At 45.1% G+C, this 26,202-nt stretch overlaps 1 protein-coding gene across 5 annotated transcripts in view; it reads right to left on the bottom strand.

The window, feature by feature from the left end:
- The window catches only part of LOC144824416 (uncharacterized), a 552,506-nt gene that overhangs the window by 239,203 nt on the left and 287,101 nt on the right, over window positions 1-26,202 (bottom strand). Inside the window, exon 5 of one of the 5 annotated variants that reach the window (XM_078683525.1) lies at window positions 9,302-10,794. The exons of the other annotated variants lie outside the window; for them this stretch is intronic. The gene's annotated coding sequence lies outside the window, so the exon portion shown is untranslated. Of the gene's footprint in view, window positions 1-9,301; window positions 10,795-26,202 lie in introns of those variants that run through there. 5 annotated transcript variants of the gene reach the window in all.

The following is a 26,202-nucleotide window of genomic DNA, read 5'->3' as shown; positions in this document are numbered from 1 at the left end:
CTGAGTGCTATTACACAACAGCTCTTGTTTTTTGGCGTGGCATCATTTCGTATGGCAATCTGGATAAGTTGCTCTAAGTGTCAATAAAATGTGGGAGCTGTGGGGTGGCCTTCAGCTTCATCCCATGAGCAAATAATGTAGGGACGTGCTTAATGGAATCATTGTTTAGACTCTTTTTTATTGTATATGTGCCTTGCTCACACAATATGTTCTAACACTGCATCTTCTTTTATGATAACAACTGGTCTGTTTTTTTACCTCTTTTTGTGTTATGTATATTGTTTTTATTATTTTTACTTTGTTGATCTGTTTGATTGAAAGAAAGTATTTTGACTGACTGGTATATTCCGAGCAGCCAGGGCCAACAGTATTAGGTTTTGCATGTCAGATCTTTTATTACCACAAAATGGCCGTCTCACAGTGCTTTATTAACCCCTTGCATGCGGCGCGAATGTTCGTGCTGCGCTGGGGTTTTACAGAGTGGGCGGGATTCGGGCGGCCGGGGGCCGTCCTGCGCACACGCCCAACGTGACGCGTGCCGGCTCCCGGCCGTCGCAAGCATGCAAGGGGTTAAAGCTGATATTCACAAAAGTAGATCACCCCTGCTGCTTTGACCGAGTGATAACCTATCTAAAATCTGTTAGTCACCATTATTGGCAACTGGGACCGGCTGAGCCTCTAGACCAGGGAATGGTTGAAATTTTAAATATGCCTGCATAGTTGGCATATGTAGAGCAATTTTGTGAATCATGAAAGTACAAAGTTATCCAAATTATCATGAGGCTGGCATAGTGCCTACTTTAGTGTTTGCAGAAGGGTTATTCCATCACGAACATGACGGATATTCTATCCTCCTTATTACATATAGAAATATAGATGGTAACAGTGTATCAAGTGAATTTCTTTCACCAAGGGGTTCTGAGTGACTTCAAATAGACAATTAGAGCAAAGCTCGAGTTGTCCATGATAGCACTCAGAACCCCGACGTGAAAAACATAAGTGTAATTCACTCTCTGCCCAGCTATAATTTAATGTCATGTATGTCCCCCAAAAACATCTGCCTCTGCTTTCAGCAGCTGCACAGGGGCAGAGGAGTAATGGGAGAGAAATACATGACACAGAATCTCCTCTTATCCCAAATGTAGAAGTAAATACACCCGCCCTCTACTCTCTGTGCCTTCCCTCCACCCCTTCCCTTGTAGCTCTATGCTCTGCGCTCCACAGTTGACCTAACAAGCTCTCAAAGAGCTCATTCCTTAGGGTGACCAGATTCTCAAAGCAAAAAACAGGGACAAGTCATAGACATAGAAGTAGGACTACGGTTTGCAGTAACCATCGACATAAAAGTAGGATTATTTGACAGTTGTCATAGACATAGAAAAATGACTACAATGACAGCTCCCTCCACAGGCCGAGACAAAGCATTCCAGACATCAAATATGAGGTATTTTATTGGCGCCTCTCTCCTTTACACAGCAGCATTAGTACTTCTTATTACATTTACACTTTTAAGGACTATAGCACATATTTGCCAAAAATCAATAAAACATCACAGTCTAGCAAATGCCAGTGCAAAGAGAGCATGCACGTGCATGCTCAACCGGAACAATGAAAAACCGGGACATTTCTGTGTTTACCTGGGACACTGTTTGAAAACGGGGACATTTGAGTCACTTGGAGAAAAGTGTCGGGACACGGGGACACTTCTCCAAAAACGGGGACTGTCCTGGGAAAACGGGGACGTCTGGTCACCCTATCATTCCTTGATGATGTAGAATCAGTGGTTTGCTTCCATTTGTTTGCTCAGAGCAGTGAATTTCTCTGCTTAAAATCAACGTATTCACCCTAATGTCTCTATAAGAGCCATATATCACAAGGGCATTATATCCTATAGCACTTGTAATAAGACATGTGGGATATCTGCAATTCAGACTCATGGGGCCACCTTTAGAAGCCAATTGTGCCGCCGGTGCGTCACTATTTTTGACACATGAGTGATGCAATGGGTTAGCCCATATTTAACACCTTAGGTGCTGCGCACGACCAACGGCCGACGGCACCACTACCTCCGTAGTGCTGCCGTCGGCCGTTGAACGTTCGAACTGCACCTGCGCAATGGAACGTCCAACACTGGAGCTGGACGTTCCATAGCAGCTAAGGTATTAAAAAACCACGTAAAGTCACTCTGCATTGCTTTTCATGGCCTTGTAAATATAGGCCCCTTTCCCACATTACTCTGCTTTAAAGGGGCAACATTCATGGAACCTGATAGATTACCAGATTTACAATGTTTTGTAAAGCTGATAATGCATCAGAATACACCTGGGCCTGAGAGACAAGGTACCTGCCACACGCCAGCACCTGGGTCTGAGAGACAAGGTCCCTGCCACACGCCAGCACCTGGGTCTGAGAGACAAGGTCCCTGCCACACGCCAGCACCTGGGTCTGAGAGACAAGGTCCCTGCCACACAACAGCACCTGGGCCCGAGAGACAGAGAATTTTTGACCACATTATAAGCCGGTAGGGTTACATACGGCCTTTTGTAAGCATGCCTGCAACAATCGTATGTTTGGTGTGTGGGTTGTCATCGGCTCGTATCTGTGCCCCCCTGCGGCGAGGAGAGGAAAGTGGGAGATGAGAAGAGAAGTAGGAGAAAGGTGAGTCGGACACAATGTATATGTGATCACCAACAGCCAGGCTGATAAAATCACAGTAGTCGCAAGCAGCAACATAGGTGTGTTGTATTGTAATTTGATTTATATAGCGCTTACTACCTCGACGAGGCGTCGAAGCGCCCAGGCAGCAATTATCACCTCTTGCAGTGTCTGATGGATGGCCCCGTCTTGCAGGGCAAGAAGCCAGCACATTTGCATAGCAGGAAGTGCACAGCGGTGCTTGCCACACTCTGGGCGCTGACCTCATGTCTGCTGTGCAGCCGGAGGTATGTTTCAGGTATTGTTTCCCCAAAGTGACGCAATCCCTGAAGGTGTGATTCTTGTCGCGCGGGAATGTGGCGGGGGTGGGGGGGTTCCTGTTGAGTGCAGCAGGGCCCCGCCTGAGCAGCTCAGGTGTTTGAGGCTCCGAGAGTCTCTGCCGGGGCCGCGCACCTGAGGGATGCTTGGAGAGCTTCGCATTCCAGTGTCTACCTTAACTGAAAGCGGCCCAGACACTTGGCTACCGGAACCCTGAGCTCCAGCGAGCCAGGGGACGGCGGGCTGCCGGCGACCTTTGCAATAATCCGTGCATTGTGCCGAGCAGACATTCCGCTCATAGCAGCCCGGTGAGGAGACGTCTCAGGTGTGTTGAAAGCCAGGCCGCGGCGAGCGCGCGCCGCGCAATCAGGGCCGGCTTCGGCCGCGCGCTGCGCAATCAGAGCACAGCCTCCGCCGCGCGCCCCGCAATCAGGGCCCGGCCTCAGCCGCGCGCCGCGCAGTCAGGGACGGGTGTTAACTCCATGCATGTCAACAGCAGGTGTGACTCCATCAGCTGAGAAATATTAATGACAATGAAGGTGGTAATAAAAGTAACAAAATGAATATAGCAATAATAGGGACAGTAATAATAATCATACTAACTGTAGTAAATATGCACAACACAAACAACAATAACAATAAGATCATAATCATGAAGAATAGTAAATAGTTTTTCCTGTAGCACTTGTCACCACTGTTGTGTGGCTTTAGGCGCTTCAAAAACAACAGTGCCTGTATGCTAGACCCATAGGGGCATATTTACAAGATGGCATAGTGCTAAGCTGAGCCAAACTTTGCAGCGTCGGCGCTCTGACATTTTCAGAACGCACCCCTGTGTTTTTCCTAGCGCTAGCATTAAATGTAGCTGCCTAGCGCCAACGCAGGCACCCTTGCACCAGGCACTAGGTGAAGTTAGACTAAAAATCTAACTTCGACCAAGAGTCTAACTTTACTACTTTTCAGTATTAACAAAGGTAAGTTACTACCAGTAACTTTACTACGAGTAAGCTTACTAGTAGTAAAGTTACAAGTAGTAACTTACCTTTGTGAATACAGAAAAGTAGTCTTTTGGTCTAACTCTACCTTTGTGAATCAGGTCCAGTGTCATTGTCAGTGAGATATACATTTTGAGTTCGATGTATGAACACCCATTCACAAGGATGTTTGATTTGCAAACTGTCACACACCAACCACTCTGAGAACTATTGCGCAATTTGCAATGCAACCTATGTACTAATAGGTTTGCCCATTCGCCGGGGGGGGGGGGGGGGGGGGGGGGGGAAGGACGGAAGGTTGGGGGTGAGTGGGTCACAAAGCAAAATACCTCTGAATATTTATTTAGTCGGTCTCAGTTTGTGACCCAGGTGCTTAAATACAAATGCAAGTATAGATGCCTCTAAAGGACAGCAGACTTCTGACCCTGCCTTGTCATTCCCAAACAGAAAGTCGTTTTACAGATGTTTCCAAAATGTTTTACTGATTTGGTAAGATTTTGGCAGGACCAGCTTCCGGTGCACTGCCTGTTTCCGCAGAGGCTGCAGTCAGAAAACAGCTCCTAGGGGGAAAGGTGTCCAACGGGGATTGCTTCCCCTTGGCGTATCAGTTATCACCCCAACATGGTGGTGGATTACTGATCAAATAATTTTCAACAGCAACTTTGATCACAAACAATTGACACATAAATTCATGCCCTTTTCCAAGACCCTTCCTATTTGAGATTCTGAAAAAGTTGCAAAAGAGTCAGAAAGACGTTATTGGGGCAAAAGGACTCCGTCCATTGTTACAAGCCTTTTTGCTGTTGCAAACCCTGTGATTCTGTGAATTTTTAGACCGCAAAAAAGCTTTCTCTCTTTAGTCTGCATGATGTAGAAATTTGAAAATTTGGAAACTCCACTTCTTCTCTTAAAATGCAGGTAACTAAACAAGCACTGGCGTTGCCAATAGGTCTCGCATTAGGAAAGTTTGAGGTATTGGTATTGTAAATGACACAATTTTGATTTATGTTTTGGTTTTGAAAATTGCGAAATTAATAGCTTTGTCATTTACAACACCAATAGTTTTGACTTTTGCAAACGTGACACCTATAGCATTTGTACTGCAATATGTGTTGTATTTACATGACTTAGATGTATTAATATTACAAATAACAATGGCTTTTTTTTTTAATAATTAATACTTAAATAAAAGTTATTGTAATTTATAATGGCAATAGCTTCAACTTTTGTAAATAACTTTTGGGAAGATTATGTTCAGTGCATTTTATTGTGATGAAAATCCAAGAACAGAAATGAAATATTAACATCTTTTTGTGACATTTGTAACAAGATGGCAAGAGAGAGAAGGAAGGGGGGAGAGAGAGAGTGAGGAGAGGGAGGGAAGGGGGAGAGAGAGAAGGAAGGGCCGAGAGATGGAGAGAGGGAAGGGGAGAGGGAGCAAGAGAGAGAGAAGGAAGGGGCGAGAGAGGGTAGGTAAGAAGGAGGGGGAGAAAGAGAGAGAGAGAGAGAGGGGTTGGAGGGAGGGAAGAGGAGAGAGGGAGAGAAAGAAAGAGAGGGAAGGAAGAGAGCAAGAGAGTGAGGGAAGGAGGGGCGGGAAGAGGGAGTGGGAGAGGGAGAGAAAGAAGAGAGGGGGGGTCTAAAAAAATTACTCTCTCTCTCCATCAGAAAATACTTAGAAGGTCCCAAAAGCGAGACCTATTGTCTATGCCAATGCTTGTTTTATTTTCAGTGGGAAGAGGCTCAGAGGAAGCAGCGATGGAGGAGCTGGGTGTTGGGGATGTAAACAAATGGGGGGGGAAAGCATTTGGTTGGAAGAGTAACATAGAGAGCAGGGGCAGGGATGTGAATGGGCAAGCAGCAGATGGCGAGGAAAGAGCAAAGCCAGAATTGCAGAGGAGCATACGAACTGTCCCTGAGGTGAAGCCGGGCACAGAACTCTACCATGTTTTGTCACAATCATCATCTAAGCTGGGTAGCAGTGGTTATTTATGGCGCTTAAATAGGGAGAGTCTTGCACCAGCGTTATATGTAAATACATTATTCTTTCTATAATGCTTGGTTACCGCCGGCTTCCTTTGTTAACACAGAGCACACTGTCTGCTCGTGTGCAATGGAATATTTACTAACTCATCTCATATAAACATAGCGTTAAATTCCCTTTCATCAACACATAGAAGCTGCTTCATAGGAAGCGCCTAGAAAGCAATTTTATCCATGCAAACTCTGTTTCAAAACATACTGTATTTTAGATTGTCCTTGCTGCCTCTGGGCGATAGCAGGCGAAAGGAGATAGCTGATCTCTCTACCTTCTCCCAACCTTCCTTATATCCATATGTTGACGAGTCGTAAAAAGCGCCTAAGGTTGTCTTTAAGGCGGTTTGGAGAAGAGCGCTTGTGTACAGCAGAGTTCTTCACTGGGGGTGTCACTGTGCGGGGGAGCACACCCGCCTGGCAACATTTCCCATGCAAATATGATTCGATCTGTAAGGGGCTCTTTGACAACTCCGAGCAGCGCTTGGAAGGCCTGCCAGATTCCGGGGAATTATGGGGGAGGTTAAAGGCGGTTGTTGATAAATGCGTGAATGAATCAGATATCTTTTAAGGTGTGTATTATACTCTAAATAAAGGCGGCCTCTTAAATGTATTTATTCACCTATAAAGTAAAATACAGCAACAGATGTTCATACAGCCACAAACATAAAATAGGTACGTTTGTTGCATTTCCTCATGTATTCCACTGTTCAAAACATAAATGCCAAAGTATTTAGCAGTATTCGAACTGTGCCATTACTAACGAGCATAGCACGGAACAAGAATGCAGTACCAGCCGCAGACCCCTTTGAGTTTCTGACACCACAACACAAGTGACCTTCCTTCAACAAATGTCCCACAAAGAGCAGCGGAATCTGGCATTGCTGTGGAGGGCGGGCGGCCGTGAAGTGTGAAACAGTGGGTGGGGAAGCAGATCCCTTTGAAGCTCTCGGAGGCAGGAGGGGGGGGGGGCAGGGATGTGAATCGGCAAGCAGCAGATGGCGAGGAAAGAGCAAAGTCAGAATTGCAGAGGAGCATACGAACGGTCCCTGAGGTGAAGCCGGGCATAGACACACCAGTCAGTGTGGGGGGTGTGGCATACGTGTATTGAATTAAAGCGCTTCAAAGCCATGCCAGGGGTAGCGAGCGCTATATCAATGCAATTACAATACATGTACGTAGAATCAAATGCTGCTTTGTTTCTAGCATTTTAAACATGTACAATAACGTCGTACTGCAGGTGTGAATTATAAAAAAAGCCTGTAGGGTACAGGGTACTTACCTCCGGCTTGCAAGCCTCGCTTTGGCATTGCCCCTGTAAGGGCCTTTATGCTGTGGTGTAGCGCTCTACATGTGCTCGCCTTGGAAGTTAGCCGCCCATTTAAATGGAGGTATAAAGTGAGGCCATTTATTCTATACTGGCGTGCTATTACCCACCTCGCGCCCACCCCCGTAGGCGCACAGTACAGTTGTGCTGGTGAGCTAATGGCCGGGGTCGATGTAATCACAGTATACACTGACCTCTGGGGAGTGCAACGGGAGCCCCTTTAGGACTGTGCGTTGCTGACCCCGGTAATTACAGGAGGTCAGATCTCGGTAGCGGTGAGGAAAGAAGTTGAAGGCTGTGCTTAAAGTGAGCTAGCAGCTCGATCGGACGGACAAAAAAATATAAAATGTAAAGAAAAAAACTAGCGCTGCGCGCCTATGGATGCAGGGTCCCGAGGCACTCAGATTCCTTATGTTGCAGCACCACTGACCCATCCTAGACAATCCCTAGTGTGGGGTTGTCTTGCAACTTGGTGAGCAGAGACCTCCTGTCTCTGTGTGTACCATTGAGCACCGATGTTGGGCTTTACCTCTGCCATGTGCAGTGCACTGCACGGCTCCGCTGTTGCGCCCGGTGCACACCGGATAACTTTATCTCTGCTAATAATTGCCTTTTTATTGCGGCGCCTTCTATGACTTCCTGTTTCCTCCTCTCCCTGGGGCCCTGTCTGCAGGGCTTCTTTCAGTGACCCTGTCCAAGCAGCAGATGGCGAGGAAAGAGCAAAGCCAGAATTGCAGAGGAGCATACGAACTGTCCCTGAGGTGAAGCCGGGCATAGACACACCAGTCAGTGTGGGGGGTGTGGCGTACGTGTATTGAATTAAAGCGCTTCAAAGCCATGCCAGGGGTAGCGTGCGCTATATCAATGCAATTATAATACATGTACGTAGAAAGGCTGCGTTTGCGGGGAGAGAGAGGGGAGGTGCTGGAGTGGGAGGGGGGAGGTGCTGGTGTGGGAGGAGTGCTGCTAGGGCAAGGCTGTGTTTGCGGGGAGAGAGAGGGGAGGTGCTGGTGTGGGAGGGGGGAGGTGCTGGTGTGGGAGGAGTGCTGCTAGGGCAAGGCTGTGTTTGCGGGGAGAGAGAGGGGAGGTGCTGGTGTGGGAGGAGTGCTGCTACGGCCTTGGGGAAGCTGGCTGGGGAGGGGGAGGAGAAATGCAAGTTTATGGCCCAAAAGCGCGTGCCTGTGGCCACGTGAACTTCATGAAAACCGCAGCAAAAAGCTAGTGGTTTCATGAGGATTTTGAGCACTTGAATTCTCGATCCCTCAATGCGCTTGCGCGCATTGTAGGTCACGAGACCTAAAAAAGGCATGAAAAAGCATGTACTTAAAAAACTGAAGTACAGACAAAGAGCCCTTCAGACTAAGGACCTGATTTAGATCTTCGTTCATTCTTTCTTTCTTTCTTTCCTTCTCAGGTTCTTTCTTTCATTCTTTTTCTTGCCTTCTTTCATTCTTGCGTCTTTCATTCCTTCTGGCATCTTTTCCTTCTCTCTTTCTTTCTCTTTCATAAGTCTATGTTCTGCTTTCTTTTTCTTTTGCTGACATTCTCTTCCCTTCTCTCTTTATTTCTCTCTTTCCTTCCTTCTTTATCATTCCTCCTTTCTGTCCTCTTTCTTTCTTTCTTTCTCTTTCTTTCTTTCTTTCTTTCTTTCTTTCTTTCTTTCTTTCTTTCTTTCTTTCTTTCTTTCTTTCTTTCTTTCTCTCTTCTCTCATTCCTTCTGTCTTTCTCCCTCGTTCTCTCTTTCCATCTTTCTTTTGTTTTCTTGCTCTCTTTCATTCTTACCCTCTTTCATTCTTTCCTTCTCACTTTCTCACTTTTCATCTTACTCTTTCCTTTTTCTTGGTTTCTTTTGCCTTCTTTCAGCCCTTATTTTCTTCCTTTTCCCTCTTTTTCTCTTCTTTACTTTTCTTTCTTTCTTTCTTTCTTTCTTTCTTTCTTTCTTTCTTTCTTTCTTTCTCTCCTTCTTTCTTTCTCGTATCTTTGTTCTTGCATTTTGTCTTGTCATCTTTCTTTCTTGCTTGCCTTCTGTCTTCCTTTCCTTCTTTTTTTCTCAAAGGCAAGAGGCTAACAGCCAATGCTTGACTGATTAACTTTTTTCGGTCTGTGTTAGCCAAGGCCTTTGGGGTTTCACTACAATTATGGGTATAACATAGTTACTGTTAGAGGTTTCTTCCAGACTTCACCCATTAGTCTGTGGTTGGTATCAATCACGTTTTTCTTCCACCCACTCCAGCATGCATTAAGAGGCAATGTATCACCCCACTTCAGCCATTGGCTGACCTCAGTGTGAGTTACAGCACGCCATCCTTTCATCAGGAACACATCCATATACAAAGTAGTTGCCTTCAGTGCCATATAGAAATATGGTAATGTGTATTTTTTTTAGACTCCACAAAACTTTTTTGCCTTTAGCAATTTTTTTTTTTAATGATTAGGGTCTGACAAACACCCTAACAATAACGTTTTGCAAAACCATGACAAAACAAAACAAGAATTGCCAGAAGGCTGAAGGCCAACACCACACCTATTGGCTTTGCCAATGCTTATTATTACTGGAAAGAGTTTCCTGACAACTCACAAAAAGCACTCTTGATGTACAGATTGCAGGAGGCAAGTAACCACTGCACAGAAGACTATCGTCCCCCTCCCTCCCCCCGGGCAGCATGTACTAACCCAGGAGGTCACTGGTAGTTCACCATGTCAGTAATTAGTGTCCAGCATTGCTGATCAATCTTTGGCAGATCAGTGTGTCTCCAATCCTGGCTTAAATTGCACACATCAAAGAACTATGGGGGCTGCAGTCTTTGGTTCATTACATCAGTTGCATGAATGTACCTGATCGCCATGATTTAAAAACGAATGCTCAGGACCAGCTATATGGTGCCGTGCCAGTATGGAGCAGAGCTCCTTGTAAGAGGAGCTCACGGTGCTTGCAGAAAGCCTTGCAGAGGAAGATGCAAAGTGACTTGGAGTTCATAGGCTCAGTGTCCACACTGATTGTAGCTTGTTCAATGACCTCAGGGTGCATCCACTTCCGGCTGCAGCTAGCCACAGTAGATATTTTTTTACCACAATGCTATTATCTGGATGTCTATTGGGGTCATGTGATCACAGCAGTGTTACTCCACCATCTTGAGATTGGCAGTCCAATGTGAAAAATGATCCTCGTTGTAAGACTGGAAACGAGTGGTCGTATTTTGCTTGTTACAGGGGCGTAACGCAGGCCACTGCAGCCCCTGCGGTGGAGGGGTTCTCCCAACCCTTCAGGGGCCTCCAAGCTCTTCAGAGGGGCCTCATTCCACCCAAGGCCAATGAATATCTGTGAGGTATGTGAGATGCCGGGGCACCTATTCACATTTTGCCGGGGGGGGGGGGCATCATTTTAGGTTATGCCATTGGCTCGTTACCTTACCCCACAGAGTATGGAGGGTAAGGACAACCTGCCCCAGAGGCAACCCTGGACACCTCCTGCAAAGAAAGAAAGGCGAAGCCGGGTTACTTGAGAAATTGGTGTCCAAATTATGTAGCAATCTTCAAATGAACAAGTTGGTGTAATTGTTGCAAGCACCTAAAAGTGCAAAAAGCATAATCAAAACAATCCACTGAACAAGGCAATGCACACCACAAACAGTAAGTCATAGAAACTGATAGCCCATGAGAAAGAAACAATGGAATACAGGAGTAAGGTGTGAAGAGAGCAACGTGGCTGGATCCCTGAAGCTCGGTGAAGCTCTCACAAAGACTTGTCCTTCAGGTCCTAATTATGATGGCCCTGAACCCTGGGATTCTGCGTTTCTCACCTAAAAATGGGGAATGACCACTGGCATAACGAAAAGTGAGGGGGCCTCCCTGCACAGTACTTAGGGGGCCCCCCTCCAGGCTCAATCAGGAGCTCTCCGGCCAGACTCAAGGCCGATGGGGCCCCTTGGAGCTAGGGGCCCCCCCGCACCGCGTGGGCTGCGGGGGCCTGTGTTACGCCCCTGGGAATGACTTGAGGAATTTCATGATTTTTGCATCAAATTCTGCAAGTTTCAAAATTTAACAGGCTTATTAGCCAGTAAGTTTCAGAACGTTTGACCTGTCAGAATGTACCTGGGAAAAAATACAGTAGATTTAGTACTTGCTACAAATTGTATAATTCTGAACGCTGTGCCAACAGGTGTTTGGTGAAGGACCGGAATTTCCGGGTCACTTGTAATGAGGGCATTGTGGGAATTAATTGTGAACAATTTCCTAGTTCAACTGCAAGTGTAAGATAGACATATCAGACCGGAAATCATTCATACAGACATGGAAGGCTGCCATCTTGCCGTGGTCAACCTCCAGCTAGAAGGTGTCGCTGATCCAATATGGCGCTGCCTTCCTTGTACTTCCTTTATATGTCACAGCCTCCTTCTCCGAAACCTCCTCCAAGCCTGAACCATGGGACAAGCCACCACAGTCTGAAAGTATAAGGATCAAAGGACCCTGGCTGAGCAGCCGCCCAGCAGGAGTGGGAAAAAGCAGGACACGACTTTGATGAAACATCTCCTAACAAAGAATTTAAAAGAGGGTGAGACCTATTTGGTCAAGAGAAGAGTGGAAATTACTCCCACCTAAGCTTTGTGCACTTGCACTTTACAGCCAATTTGGATAACGGCTTTTAATGTTTTAACTACCCTATAATTTGTAGCAATTTGTGTGGGTTTTAACTCTTTTTCCTTTTCTAGATTATTGTTACGATAGTATATTGTAACGATTTTAAGTAATTGAACAATAAAGCTTAAAACAATCTACAGCTTATTGTCGGAAATCAGTAGGCCGATGGACGATAGTGAGGAAAAGTGGAGACAGGCGTGAATGAGGATATCCAGTCGTAGTAGCACTGCTAGCCTCCTCTGTGCCCACTTTGTAATTTAATTGCTGACACTCATTGCACTTACTGCTATGGTAGCTGGCTCCTCCAGGCAACACCCAGTCTTCCCAGAGCCTTTACAGCAGTGGATCTTAACCTGTGGTCTCTGGACCCGTGGGGGTCCGCACGGCCTACTCAGGGAGTTCACGGCTGCTTAGAAAATTAAAAAATATTAACAGATTAAAAAAGTGAATACAAATAAAGAAGAAATGCTCAATTGGAAATGTTCAAAACGTTCTGTAAACGTGAAGGAATTTGGAATTGAACGCTAAAAATTAAGTTAGTATCTGCAGACTGACTCATGAGAGCAGTGGACAATGAGTGGTCCCTGTGTTTTGTTTTGCAGCTCAAATAATTGAAAATGCTTAGGCTGGGGCCCTCTGCTTCCAGAAACAACTCAGTGGGGGGTCCATGGATTCCAATAATGATTCAGTGGGGGGTTCCCATGATCCAGTAATGATTAAGTGCAGGTCCACAGAAGTCAAAAGGTTAAGAATCACTGTTTTAGAGCCTTGCCTTTGCTTGTGTTCCTCTGTTAATGAACTTTTGTGCCATTTGAATTCTCGACGGTATTTTAAGATTTATGCAAGTAACACAGAGTGCTGCTCTTTTTGTGCACAAATTAGATTTCTTGCTGGCGCTCCCTTAGGTCCATTCATCTTCTTATCACACTTTTGGTATCCGGGGGACATTGTGAGTCCCATGGCTTGCCATCTCTTTCTAAGAAAACATCTTATCATGGGACAGGAGAAGTTGTGGTCTTTCTCCAAGAAGCATTTTTATCGTCACAGTTCCTAGAAGTCTAGCGAGCCGAGAAGGAGGAGCGCAGACCAGCTAATGAGAGCAGCTTTCCCATCAACACCAATTAGAGGCAGCCGGGCGCTGCTTTCCCTCTGTATCCATAGGCCTGTCCTTGCTTGAAGAGTGAAACAGATAGTCTACCGTAATACTGACTCCAGAATACTGTCCTACCAAAATATGGTGGGTACATTTGGAGAAGGTGAGTGCATGTAGGTAAATATAGGTGTTCTTACTTAACTCCACATATATGTACCTTAACACGCTATTCCACCTTAAAATCGACTTCAGAATACTGTGCTACGAAAATATGGTGGGCAAAATATAAAGGACCAAAATGTCAAGAAGGTAAGTGCATTTATGTAAGTATTGGTTTACTTTACTTAACTCCACAAATATGTTGTTTGACAATATGTATACGTAGTACATGGGATTCTGCAATCCTTGTATAAAAACGTGTCTCTAATTCATTTATAATAGACGACCTGAACACACCCAGCCACTGATTATAAAGAAAATACGTCAAAACGCAACTGTAATTACTTATTACAATTGAGTTCAGACATCACGATACCTGCTGCCAGATCCTGCTGCTGAAGGTAAAGGCAGAACAAAATTGAAGCAGCTGTTTAAGGAACTAAAGAGTAATTGGAGCATCTGCTTTAGGAACAACACAAAACATGGCTTTTTTCCTTTCTGCTCTGTTTTTGTAGCTGCACAGTGGCTACCAGAAAGGAGCAACACATTTGTGGCCACATGTTTATTTTTTGCACTTCCTAGGCCATTGTGGAAAAGTTAGAATCGTTCTGCGTGTTTGTCCACATGCTGAGCTACTGCACCGTTTTAAAAGAAAAAATATACATTGATTCTAGCATCTTGCAACCAATATCGCACAGCCTTTATGATGTATTTTATTTTGCATTAGAGAGTCTATTTTTATTCTTCATGTCTCTAAACACTCTCACTCTTTTATTTGAAACCGCTATGTATTAAGGATTTACGTGGTTTGTGGGAAAGGTTATGTTGTGACCATGTATTATTAGAAAGAAAGTATCCCCTGCCATACACGATAAGAATTTTGAATATCAACTAGTAATCCATAACCTCATAAAGGAATTCTGCATTTGACCTCAATCTTATATGTCTATGGAGCTCCTCAGTAATTTGCAATATCCTTTTAATGTATGAAAGGAGGTACTTTAACCCATATATTATCCAGCTAGAAATGTGAAGTTAAGTAAACCTATATTTACTGCTTTAATTTCTCAACATTTTGGTGCAGTTCTATATATCATCAAAGTATTTAAATGTATGGGGTTAAGTAAACCTATGCTTATATACATTTACCTTCTTGATATGTTGGACCTGATATATATAGAGTAAAAGTACGTAAAGGTAAGGTATTAAAGGTAAAGTATGTGGAGTAAAGTCCACCTGTACTTGCATAAAAGCTCTTTAATTTTTTTTTATTCTGGATGTTTTGGTCATCATACTTAGGTAGCAGGGGCCTCATTTATAAAAAGTGACTCATCGCTGCGAGAAAACAGCGATGCGTCACTTTTCACTGCGCCCTCCTTGCGACACCAATGATGCGTCATATTTACAGTATGACGCATTATGGCGCAAGGAGTTACAGATACGTCAGAATTTCTGACGTATCTGTATGGCGCAAAAGTGACGCATTGCTGGAGTGTGTCACAAAAGTGACGCAACTCCAGCAATGTGTCCTTTCACATGGGGCAAGCCCCATGTGAAAGGGCCTGCGTCATTCTTACGCCTGCTGTGAGGCAGGCATAAGAAATTGGCGCATTTGTGTCCTAGAAGTGGCGCAGTGAAATCTTATAGATTTCACTGCGTCACTTCTACGACCCTTTCTTGTTCCGGAACGCCCCCCCTGCATACATTATACCTGGTGTAGGTATAATGTAGTGCATGGGTTTACAAAGTGACGCATCTACCAAGATGCGTCACTTTGTAAATATGGTGCAACAAGGCACATTATTTACGCTGCTGGTGCGTCACAAAAAGTGACGCACCGGCGGCGTAAAAGTGACGCACGGCCTCATAAATGAGGCCCCATGTTGTTTATGTAGTCATTATCATGACATACAACAGTGGAACACGAATCAGAAGAAACTTCTCCCATACCTCTCTATCCATCATAAGGCCATTGTTGTGCATGCTTCTATTAATTCCTGCCTCGTTTTGCTAAAGCCTTCTGTAGAGGTTTGTCGACTACTAAGAGTCCAGATGGACCAAAATGCATCCATCGGGCTCCTCAATGGTCTCCACATCTGAACTGGCACAATGGCAGAAGGGCAGAAGGAAGCGAAAGCAAACAGCAGTAAAAGAGACTAGTCTGTTTTCTATAGAATCGGCATAACCCGTCTGCAGAGTAATGAAGGCCTTGGGGGAGATCTAGGGACGTCTTCGACAAAGAGTATGTGATTTCCTTTTTGCTGTCTCTAACTGTATCTACTGCCCTCATACATAGCCCCCACATGCTCTAGTCAAAAGAGGACTAGTAAGTATTCGGGAAAAGACACTATTGAGTCCCCTTTTCAGAGAAACCCAGCTCTCTCTTCCTGAAGCCGAGCACCGGAAGTAACAGAGAAAGAAGAAGGTCTGCACTTCCCTCACACTCTCCTTCATCTCTGCCTACACTTAGATGGAGCCATGACTCTCAGGACACACACCACCCCCAAATTCACATGACCCCCTCTTTGGCCAGCTGGAGGATTCTTCAGCTTGGTTTATTTAGGATTTGATTAATCTAAAGTGCCACCTCCCACACTGAGTAGCCTCAGTGCCCGGCAGACATAAAACTATATATGAGCATGCATGTGGGGAGAAAGAAATGTAGCTTACACATGTGAGTAAGTGACACTTGTGAGTTTACTATTACGCTTTTGAGTAACTTTACTAGCTATTCACTGTTTATTTGTCTAAACTTAATGCAGGGAAAACAGAGGTCATCATTTTTGGGAACACGGCTCATTTGTGGACACCTGACTGGTGGCCAGACACAATGGGCGTGCCTCCAACCCCGATGGAAACGGCGAAAAATCTTGGAGTGATTCTGGATTCAAAAGTGGCATATGGAGATCAGATCAGTAGGGTCGTTTCCTCCTGTTTTCTCATCCTCAGAATCCTGCGTAAAATTAAATTTCTCCTCCCGGAAGAGAGCTTGAAAATAGCAGTCACGGCGCTCATTCTTTCACGGCTGGATTATTGGAATGGCTCTTTATTAACATCCAGAAGAGACAATTGGCCAGACACCAGATCGTGCAGAATGCGGCTGCTAGGCTGCTTATAGGGACCCCGAAGTTTATCTCGGTGAGGGCAGGACTCAGAGCCCTTCACTGGCTCCCTGTCGAACCACGGATACAGTTTAAGGCTATGTGTTTAGTTTTTAAAGCCCTCAATGGCATTGGCCCTGACTTCCTGAAGCAATCAATACAGTGGTATGTTCCGGGAAGAGCCTTGCGCTCCTTGCAAGCAAAACAAGTTACTCTCCCGCTTCAACAAAATCAGCTGGGGTGGCAGGAGCTTCTGTTACTGTTCCGCCAAGGCATGGAACAGCCTCCCCTTCCTTCTAAGAAACTCACCAGAACTCCTTCCGTTCAGGAAGGGATTAAAAACCTGGCTTTTCATGTAATTTGCTTTTTCGCCAACTGGCACAGTTACAGTTTTCATCGGATGGTGGCGTATAGCGCCAGGACACCCCAGGGTAACAAGGTGCTTCAAATTTTTTAGTTACATAACATAACATAAAGTTGCTCAAAAGACATTTACAAGTGTAAGAGCAGTAGTTAGCCCAGCACCACACATGACCAACCACTGACTCCAGAGAAAATAATGGCTGCACAGTCCTAAAATAGAACCCATAGGAAATAATGTTTCATGAAATTAAAATATCTTTATCCTCCAAAACTGTGGTTAATACCGCCTGCACCAAATCGCTGGTGGTGCTTGCGCTGTTTAAACGCCACACGCCTTCCCCTGCTACGGTAGAAAGAGGGCACTTGAAGACAGCAGAAGTTCAACTGTTTATTAAATCAGCAGTTCGGGACCGAACACGTTTCGGCTGCTCAACAGTCTTGTTCACATGACTAGCCCCATTTTGCTGCAGGTATACGTACCTTCTTAAGACAAACGTAAAGAAAATACAATTCAGCTCCATTAGCAGTTGGAATTTTATGCATGCTACTTTCTGAAATGCCTAGAGAAATTAACTAACTACTAGATTCAATTTATCCTGAGTGTAAATTAAATCTTTAGTGTACTGGCAGAATTGGGCCCCTTAGAGACAAACTTCAAATTCATTAGACACTTTAGCTGATAGGAGCTAAAAATATTGCAAACATCAAAATAATAAATTAAATGCAAACAAAACAGCAATTTAGAGCAGCCTCAAACAACACAATCTCATTTCTATTTCCAAATGTCTTTGGAGATAGTCTGTCTTCTCTTTTTAACGTAACCAGGAGCCTTTGTGAGACCTTCTTCAATGCCTACAGAACGATCCCAATAAAATATCAGCTTTACAGCCTCCTTCACCATGTCCAAGTTTAGATAGCCAGCTCCTCCATGCCACCACCCAGGCCTGGAATCCATGAAATTGGTGAGGCTCTCTTAGGAGCAAGGTGCAATCCAGCACAGGCCCCATGTACCTGGAACTGTGCATTGTCACAAGACCTTTGTCCATCCTCTTGACCACAGTGCCAGCACTTTTCTCTAGTCACTCTGCATGGGGTGCCTCAACAGAGGCAAAATACCTTTATCCAGATCTCTTAAAGGCCACAGGCTGGCCTCCTCAAACTTAGTCAGGCCTCTTGCGCTCACATGGTTCGTGAGTCACCTTAACAAGAAATCATACTGCGTACTCATCAGAGCTTCTCCTTCCTCTCTGGCTCTGTGAACATATTACTACCCGAGGTTCCATGGGTCATTTCAGAACTTACAGCAAAGGACATTTCCTGCCTTGCTGCATTTTATGATAGATTATGAATAACAGGGTTAAACCCAAAATGTCATTAGGACCTGGGTAGCTATAGGTATGGAAGACAAATGGTCCAAGACAAAGAACATAAACATTCAACCAATCATTCACAAAAATTTTTTGAACAGCCGCGCTACTACATACAAAAAAGGTTTAATCAGTTCTGTATTTTTCTGTACATTAGATATTGTTCATAATATACGGTTCATTGCAACTGAGACAAAATGTCAATAAACATAGGTGCCCACATTCACAACGGGAAGGGGGGTGAAGGTGAAGTGAGGGAAGGATGGAATTACGTAACAGTGAAAGTCATTCAGTGACACAAAATATTACAAATTTCAAGGAAACACTAAACCTGGTCCCCTGGATAACACCAAGGACCAAGAAACAAAAAGCGCTCAAAAAGAGTCAGACTGACAAATGTGCCATCACAGATCCAAAATCCCTGATAACCGTCAATGTTCTGCTTGGGAAAGGGGATTTGGTCGTATTAAATAAAGTCGACGTTTCGACCCGTAAGAAAGGTAGGTATTTGGTCCTTACACGGTGGGTCTTCTTCAGGACAGTATACAGTTGTGGGCGGGCAACCTCCACTATGGTGCAGTGGTAGCTGTACAGCGTCAACGTGCATGGATTGATGTCACGTCTTAAAGTCAAAATCAAATTATCCTGTCACATATCCTCTGATCAAACAGCCGAAAGATATAGCAGACAAAAAGTTCTTGGGTTGCAGGGTCGTACCTTGAAGGAAGTTAATTTTTACCTCGTAAATAGAGCCATTAATTATAGAGACGGTCAGAACAGCGGTGAAACTCCTAAGTACAATCCTCAATCGGAAGGGGTTGGGTAAGTCGTATTGTTTGTGCCTAAATGCCAAACGCCATCAAATAAAGAAACGATTGTGGTTGCCGGTTGCCGATTGTGGTTGCCGGAGTCGGAGTGGTTTCATCTTACAGGGGCACCAAATTGATTTTTACTCAGCAATCAGTCCCCGTGTCTGCATTTCAATTCGACATGATGCATTGGGGAAACGATCGTTTCTTTATTTGATGGCGTTTGGCATTTAGGCACAAACAATACGACTTACCCAACCCCTTCCGATTGAGGATTGTACTTAGGAGTTTCACCGCTGTTCTGACCGTCTCTATAATTAATGGCTCTATTTACGAGGTAAAAATTAACTTCCTTCAAGGTACGACCCTGCAACCCAAGAACTTTTTGTCTGCTATATCTTTCGGCTGTTTGATCAGAGGATATGTGACAGGATAATTTGATTTTGACTTTAAGACGTGACATCAATCCATGCACGTTGACGCTGTACAGCTACCACTGCACCATAGTGGAGGTTGCCCGCCCACAACTGTATACTGTCCTGAAGAAGACCCACCGTGTAAGGACCAAATACCTACCTTTCTTACGGGTCGAAACGTCGACTTTATTTAATACGACCAAATCCCCTTTCCCAAGCAGAACATTGACGGTTATCAGGGATTTTGGATCTGTGATGGCACATTTGTCAGTCTGACTCTTTTTGAGCGCTTTTTGTTTCTTGGTCCTTGGTGTTATCCAGGGGACCAGGTTTAGTGTTTCCTTGAAATTTGTAATATTTTGTGTCACTGAATGACTTTCACTGTTACGTAATTCCATCCTTCCCTCACTTCACCTTCACCCCCCTTCCCGTTGTGAATGTGGGCACCTATGTTTATTGACATTTTGTCTCAGTTGCAATGAACCGTATATTATGAACAATATCTAATGTACAGAAAAATACAGAACTGATTAAACCTTTTTTGTATGTAGTAGCGCGGCTGTTCAAATTTTTTGTGAATGATTGGTTGAATGTTTATGTTCTTTGTCTTGGACCATTTGTCTTCCATACCTTGCTGCATTTTATAGCAGGTCCGTAAAAATGCATGGCTAAAATGTTGTAGTTGGATGCATGGTCTTCACACAAGAGTCCGGAGCCACTCAAGGAGGAGGTACGTTCCTTGATTCTATGTTAGGCCTTACAGCAAGTAGGTCCTATCAGGGCTGCATCCTCCCTCCAACTGAACCTTTCTCTGATGGACCACTCTACACCACACGCCAACAATCGATTACACCATTCACTATCAGCATCCCCCAACACCACCTCCGACAGACAGGGAATGGGGACACATGGGATACTGAAGAATGACTTTATTCTATGCACCTAGGAAAAGATACATGATTAACTATGTCAAAAGCTCATTTCTGCTGGACCCTTGAACAGGTTGGTGGTTTCCCGGGTGGCCGAGGGAGACGGTAGGCCTAAGGCACCTATTGTGGTGGGGAATATCAAAGGCTGTGCAGTGATTGTTAGCAATGGTGCAGCAGATGTCAGCCTGTGAGACTGCGGAGTCAAAGATGGAAGGATTGGCAGGGTGACATAAACCGGGTGAAGATGAAGGACATCAGTCGGGGTCCCTGCTGCAGGTGGGCTCCATAAACGAGGAGCAAATGCAGCACAGCTTCGGAAAAACAGTAATGGAGTTAGTAAAAACCCAACAGTTCAACAGTCTCTGCCTCTGAAGATCCCTCTCAGAGCAGACAGCCTAAAGATGTTTAAGTCCCAAGGGCTACCAGCTGAAGTAGTAGTAAATTCTAATGTTCTTACAGTCAGTAGATGGTTTGTCACTCTTCAAACACTAAATAAAGTAGCAAAAGCTACTGATGTTAATGCAGAAATTGATTAATTTCGATAAAAAAACTAAAAAATGTAAGTGTGGAAACAAAAGCAAATTTTGCTGTTTAGAGGTTGGTCATAACCAAGATCATGGTCAGACTTGGTTGAGTTGGAGTGGTGGTTTTAGAAGCTCTATCTCATTTGTGTTTGACGTGTCCTTCATGAAGCTCCAGTCTCATACTGCTACTGCTAGGCCCAGGAATATACAATTAATGCATTTAATTCAACAATAGGCCCTTGGAAGCTGTGTGCCCTCATGCATCTCAATTAATGGATTGAATCCGACAGCAGACCACTGCTACTATACCCTCATGGGCTCTGGGCCCTTAAACATCTCAATTCATTAATTTAATCCAACAACAGACTGCTGCTGCTTGATCCTGGTACATCTCATTTAATGGACTGAATCCAACAACAGATATTACTGCTTCTAGACCTTCAGTGGCTGTTGGCCCTGATGCATCTCAAATAATAGGTTTAATCCAACCACAGACTGTGGTTTATTGACCCTGATGTATCTTAATTTATGGATTTAATCCAACAACAGACTACTGCTGTCATGCCCTCAGGAACCCAGGCCTCTGTTGCATCTCTATTTATGGATTTGATCCAACAACAGGCTGCTGCTGCTGCTAGCTCCTCAGGAACCCTGGGCTCTGATGCATCTCTATTTATGAATTTCATCCAACCATAGGCTGCTGCCGCCGTTAGGCCGTCAGGAACCCTGGTGCTGGTTAACCTCTATTTATGGATTTGATCCAACAACAGCCTGCTACTGCTAGGCCCCTAGGAACTCTGGGCACTGGTGCATCTCTATTTAGGGATTTGGTCCAACAACAGGCTGCTGATGCTTACCCACCAGGAACCCTGGACTCTGGTGCATCTCTGTTTATGCATATGATCCAACAACAGGCTGCCGATGCTAGTCCCTCAGGAACCCTAGGCTCTGGTGCATCTCTATTTATGGATTTCATCCAACAGCAGGCCGCTGCTGCTGCTAGACCCTCAGAAACACTGGCCTCTGGTGCATCTCCATTTTTGGATTTAATCCAACAACAGGCTGCTGCTGCTAGCCCCTCAGGAACCCTGGCCTCTGGTGCATCTCTATTTATCGATTTAATCCAACAACAGGCTGCTGCTGCTAGACCCTCAGGAACCCTGGGCTCTGGTGCATCTACATTTATGGATTTCATCCAACAACAGGCTGCTGATGCTAGACCCTCATGAACCCTGGGCTCTGGTACATCTTTATTTATTAATTTAATCCAACAACAGGCTGCTGCTGCTTGCGCCTCAGGAACCCTGGCCTCTGGTGCATCTCTATTTATAGATTTAATCCATCAACAGGCTGCTGCTAGACCCTCAGGAACCCTGGCCTCCGGTGCATCTCCATTTATGGATTTAATCCAACAACAGGCTGCTCCTGCGAGCCCCTCAGGAACCCTGGCCTCTGGTGCATCTCCATTTATGGATTTCATCCAACAACAGGCCGCCGCCGCTAGGCCGTCAGGAACCCTGGTGCTGGTTAACCTCTATTTATGGATTTGATCCAACAACAGGCTGCTGCTGCTGCTTGCACCTCAGGATCCCTGGCTTCTGGTGCATCCCTATTTATCGATTTAATCCAACAACAGGCTGCTGCTGCTAGCTCCTCAGGAACCCTGGGCTCTGTTGCATCTCTATTTATGGATTTCATCCAACAACAGGCTGCTGATGCTAGACCCTCACGAACCCTGGCCTCTGGTGCATCTCTATTTATGAATTTCATCCAACCATAGGCTGCTGCCGCCGCTAGGCCGTCAGGAACCCTGGTGCTGGTTAACCTCTATTTATGGATTTGATCCAACAACAGGCTGCTGCTGCTTGCGCCTCAGGATCCCTGGCTTCTGGTGCATCCCTATTTATGGATTTAATCTATCAACAGGCTGCTCCTGCTAGCCCCTCAGGAACCCTGACCTATGGTGCATCTCCATTTATGGATTTAATCCAACAACAAGCTGCTGCTGCTAGACCCTCAGGAACCCTGGGCTCTGGTGCATCTCCATTTATGGATTTAATCCAACAACAGGCTGCTGCTGCTAGACCCACAGGAACCCAGGCCTCTGGTGCATCTTTATTTATTAATTTAATCCAACAACAGGCTGCTGCTGCTTGCGCCTCAGGAACCCTGGCCTCTGGTGCATCTCTATTTATAGATTTAATCCATCAACAGGCTGCTGCTAGACCCTCAGGAACCCTGGCCTCCGGTGCATCTCCATTTATGGATTTAATCCAACAACAGGCTGCTCCTGCGAGCCCCTCAGGAACCCTGGCCTCTGGTGCATCTCCATTTATGGATTTCATCCAACAACAGGCCGCCGCCGCTCGGTCCTCAGGAGCTCTGGGCTCTGGTGCATCTCTGTTTATGGATTTCATCCCACAACAGACTACTGCTGCTAGGTCCTGATGTATCTAAATTAATTGATATACTCAAACTAGAGACTACAAGAGCCTACTGCTGATGGACTCCAGTGGCCATGAGCCCTTGTGCATCTCCATTAATGTATTATAACACCATAGCTGCTCGATCCCCGTGGGCGCTGAGTCCTGATGAATCTCAATTAAAGGATTTAATCCATTGTATTGTATTATTGCACCGTTTTGGGGATTCAGCTGGGAATTTGTGGTCATTTTTAAAAGGCATTATAACCTAGGGCATTTGTGGTAGAAGGAAGTGATATGAGGTTGGGACCTATTTAGGCCTTACAGTAGGGAGGCCTTTCTGTTCTGCAAATTCTTGCTTTTCATAGATTGTCAACTCTCTAAGGGTTTCTCCCAAGGACATAATCAATCTATCGGTCAAGAAAGGCATTTGCTAGCCACTTTTTACCAAGGGTATCAATTGCCCTTAACATCAGCATTAGACTCTTCAGAGTTGCCAATTGTATGCCTTTTCCCTTGAGCAATCAGTTGACCTACCAGGATGGGTATAGTTCTCTTACATGTCAAAGAGGTGGCACCTTTTAAAGTAAAATGGGGTGAACACATCTATTCACACGTGTGCATGAGTGCTGAGGAATGGCACCCCCCCCACTACAAAAAATTAGCTCCACTGATGTAGCCGTTGGCGGCCGTAGCACATAACCTGTGGTGGGGTGGGGGGAGCACGGAGGTGGAATAATAAAAAAATAAAACATACCTGATGCTGCTTCTGCCGCCTCGCACCTCGGTGCTCCTCTGCTTCCTAGTTTCAGCAGCCCCTGGGACAGAATCAGAGACTCCCTGTACAATCCCCTTGCTGCTCTCATGTAGCATGAGAGCAGCATTACCTCCACCCCCTTGGTAAAAGGGAGGTCATAGATGCCCATCTGCATCCGGAAAGGCTGCTCAGGCCTCCACTGGGCCGCTGGAAGCATCTGAACAGCACAGACCCTCCCAATTCGGCCTCCATACTGCCCAGAAAAGTGTCCCACAGATGCAAATCAGACACCGACCCATCGCCTATTACCTGAGTGCCCGCTTACCAAGCCGACCCTGAGGTTGCATGCCCGAATGCATGGCGGATAGCACAAAAGTGTGTTTGTGTTGGTAAGGGCCCGTGGTCCACCTTGTGTCATCACTGGTCACTTGCGCCTTCGCTGGGAGCACAGAACCAAACAGTCACTCAAAGGGGCATTTTTGTGACCAGAATTGTTAAATGTAGCCGAAGGGGATGGGGGGATCAGTTAATGTCTTTCGGCAAATTAATAATAACTGCTATTTTCCCCCTTAATAGAACCCTGCATGTTGACCTAGTCAAACAAATAATGCACTATGGGTTACATGACCATTTCAATTGGAGAGCTCCTGATTGCTACTTTTTGCAACACGCAATTAGGAACTCGCATTTGGGGATGCAGTGCGCGCGAACAAAATTTGTTTTATTTATTTATATGTTTACTTACCTGTAATCCTCCATAATACATAGTTTATTACCCCCATCCTTCCCCTCTCCACGTCACTGCCCAGCAGCTACTCCCACCACCGACCGCTACTGCACTACCATATTGTGATTTTTCGCTGCGGTACCTTTACCTCAGCATTTCGAGTTTCGAATGTCGGGATGGGCAATAACATGAATGGTGGTTTTACCGCATGTTATGACCTCACGTGTCCCTCCTCACCGACATGTGAAAGTTAGAACGGGACGGAAAATTGCTGCAAAAATTCCTATAGACAGGGAGAGATTTGAAGAGATTTCCGCAGAGTAGGGCAATAGGTCGGAAAAAAAAACCAGGCAATATTCGTGATTCAGAATAAAACCGGAGTGTGTTAAACTTTGATGAAGCAGGGGCACACTGGATTATGAAAATCAAAATTTACCACACTATACAAAAAGTGGATGTTATTTTTCTAGCTTCAATACCTTCCTAGACTGTTATCTACGCCAAATCTCTACCCAAAATGTCGTAATAGAAAGTAGCCCTTTTACGCAATGTGGGATGGATGTTGGTTTTTTTTGTGCGCTGATAAGTACTAAATCTTGTCCCGCTTTTTAACTACCTTCTTGCCTCCCTCTATTTGTATGCTATTTTTAGGTCTCACCTAGCGATGCAGCGCATGCGCTGCACGCTTGGCGAGATCTATTGTCATCGATTTTTCAGCGGAAGGGGGACAGGAGATGTGCACGCTTATGAACAGGAGATGTGCACGCGCACGGTTCCTTTCAGCACAACGCACGCATGGTGCTTTTCCTGTCCCTACCTCCCTGTCACATGCACAGCGAAAGGGCATGTTTGTTTACTTTTTCAACGAGCTCCACTCCCCTGAGCTATCGAACTGCTGTGTTCCAAAAACAAAGCTGATCCAGACGGTAGAAGCACCAGAATACGAGATGACAAAAGTAGTTTTTGAACTTTGCACAGGTTTCTTTGTATGCCGGGCCTGAGGGGGTTTGTTTCATTCATAGCACTAGAGGGCTAGGCATGCTTCCTCTGAAGAACACTGCTTGTCGATACCGTGGTTTCAAGCAAGCGCTCGGACAATGCGTTACTCTAAATGAAGCTTACATTTGCTAAAAAACAGATATCTCTGAAAAATGGCCAGCCATCACAGCCCGTGGAGTCCACACATGTACGAGAAGCACGAGAGAGTACTGGTGTGGTACTGGCAAATATAACATTAAACACTGCGTTTAGAATGTAAATAGGGATAAAATAGGGCACACAAACTATTCACACCTGGTATCGTCCAAACTGTGCCCTCTCCATTTTGTATGTATTTTCTGTATTCCGTTGATGTGCACTTCTACAGTACACCAAAGTTATACGATGTGTCCTTAAAGTTCCATTCTGGTGCGGTAATAACATCTAAACACAGCAGTTGCTCCCCTTAACTTTCATGGCTATTTTTCACTCTTCACCCCAATAACTGTGACAATTTACACCAAAATATACCCCAAAATAGCTTTTTGAAAGTGGTATCTCGTTTTCTGAAGCACACAGACACGCTCCCGTG

This window comes from Lissotriton helveticus, chromosome 3_1 (assembly GCF_964261635.1).
Source record: "Lissotriton helveticus chromosome 3_1, aLisHel1.1, whole genome shotgun sequence".
NCBI lineage: Eukaryota > Metazoa > Chordata > Amphibia > Caudata > Salamandridae > Lissotriton > Lissotriton helveticus.
Note: the sequence above shows the minus strand (reverse complement) of the source record. Positions and strands in the feature narration are given on the sequence as shown.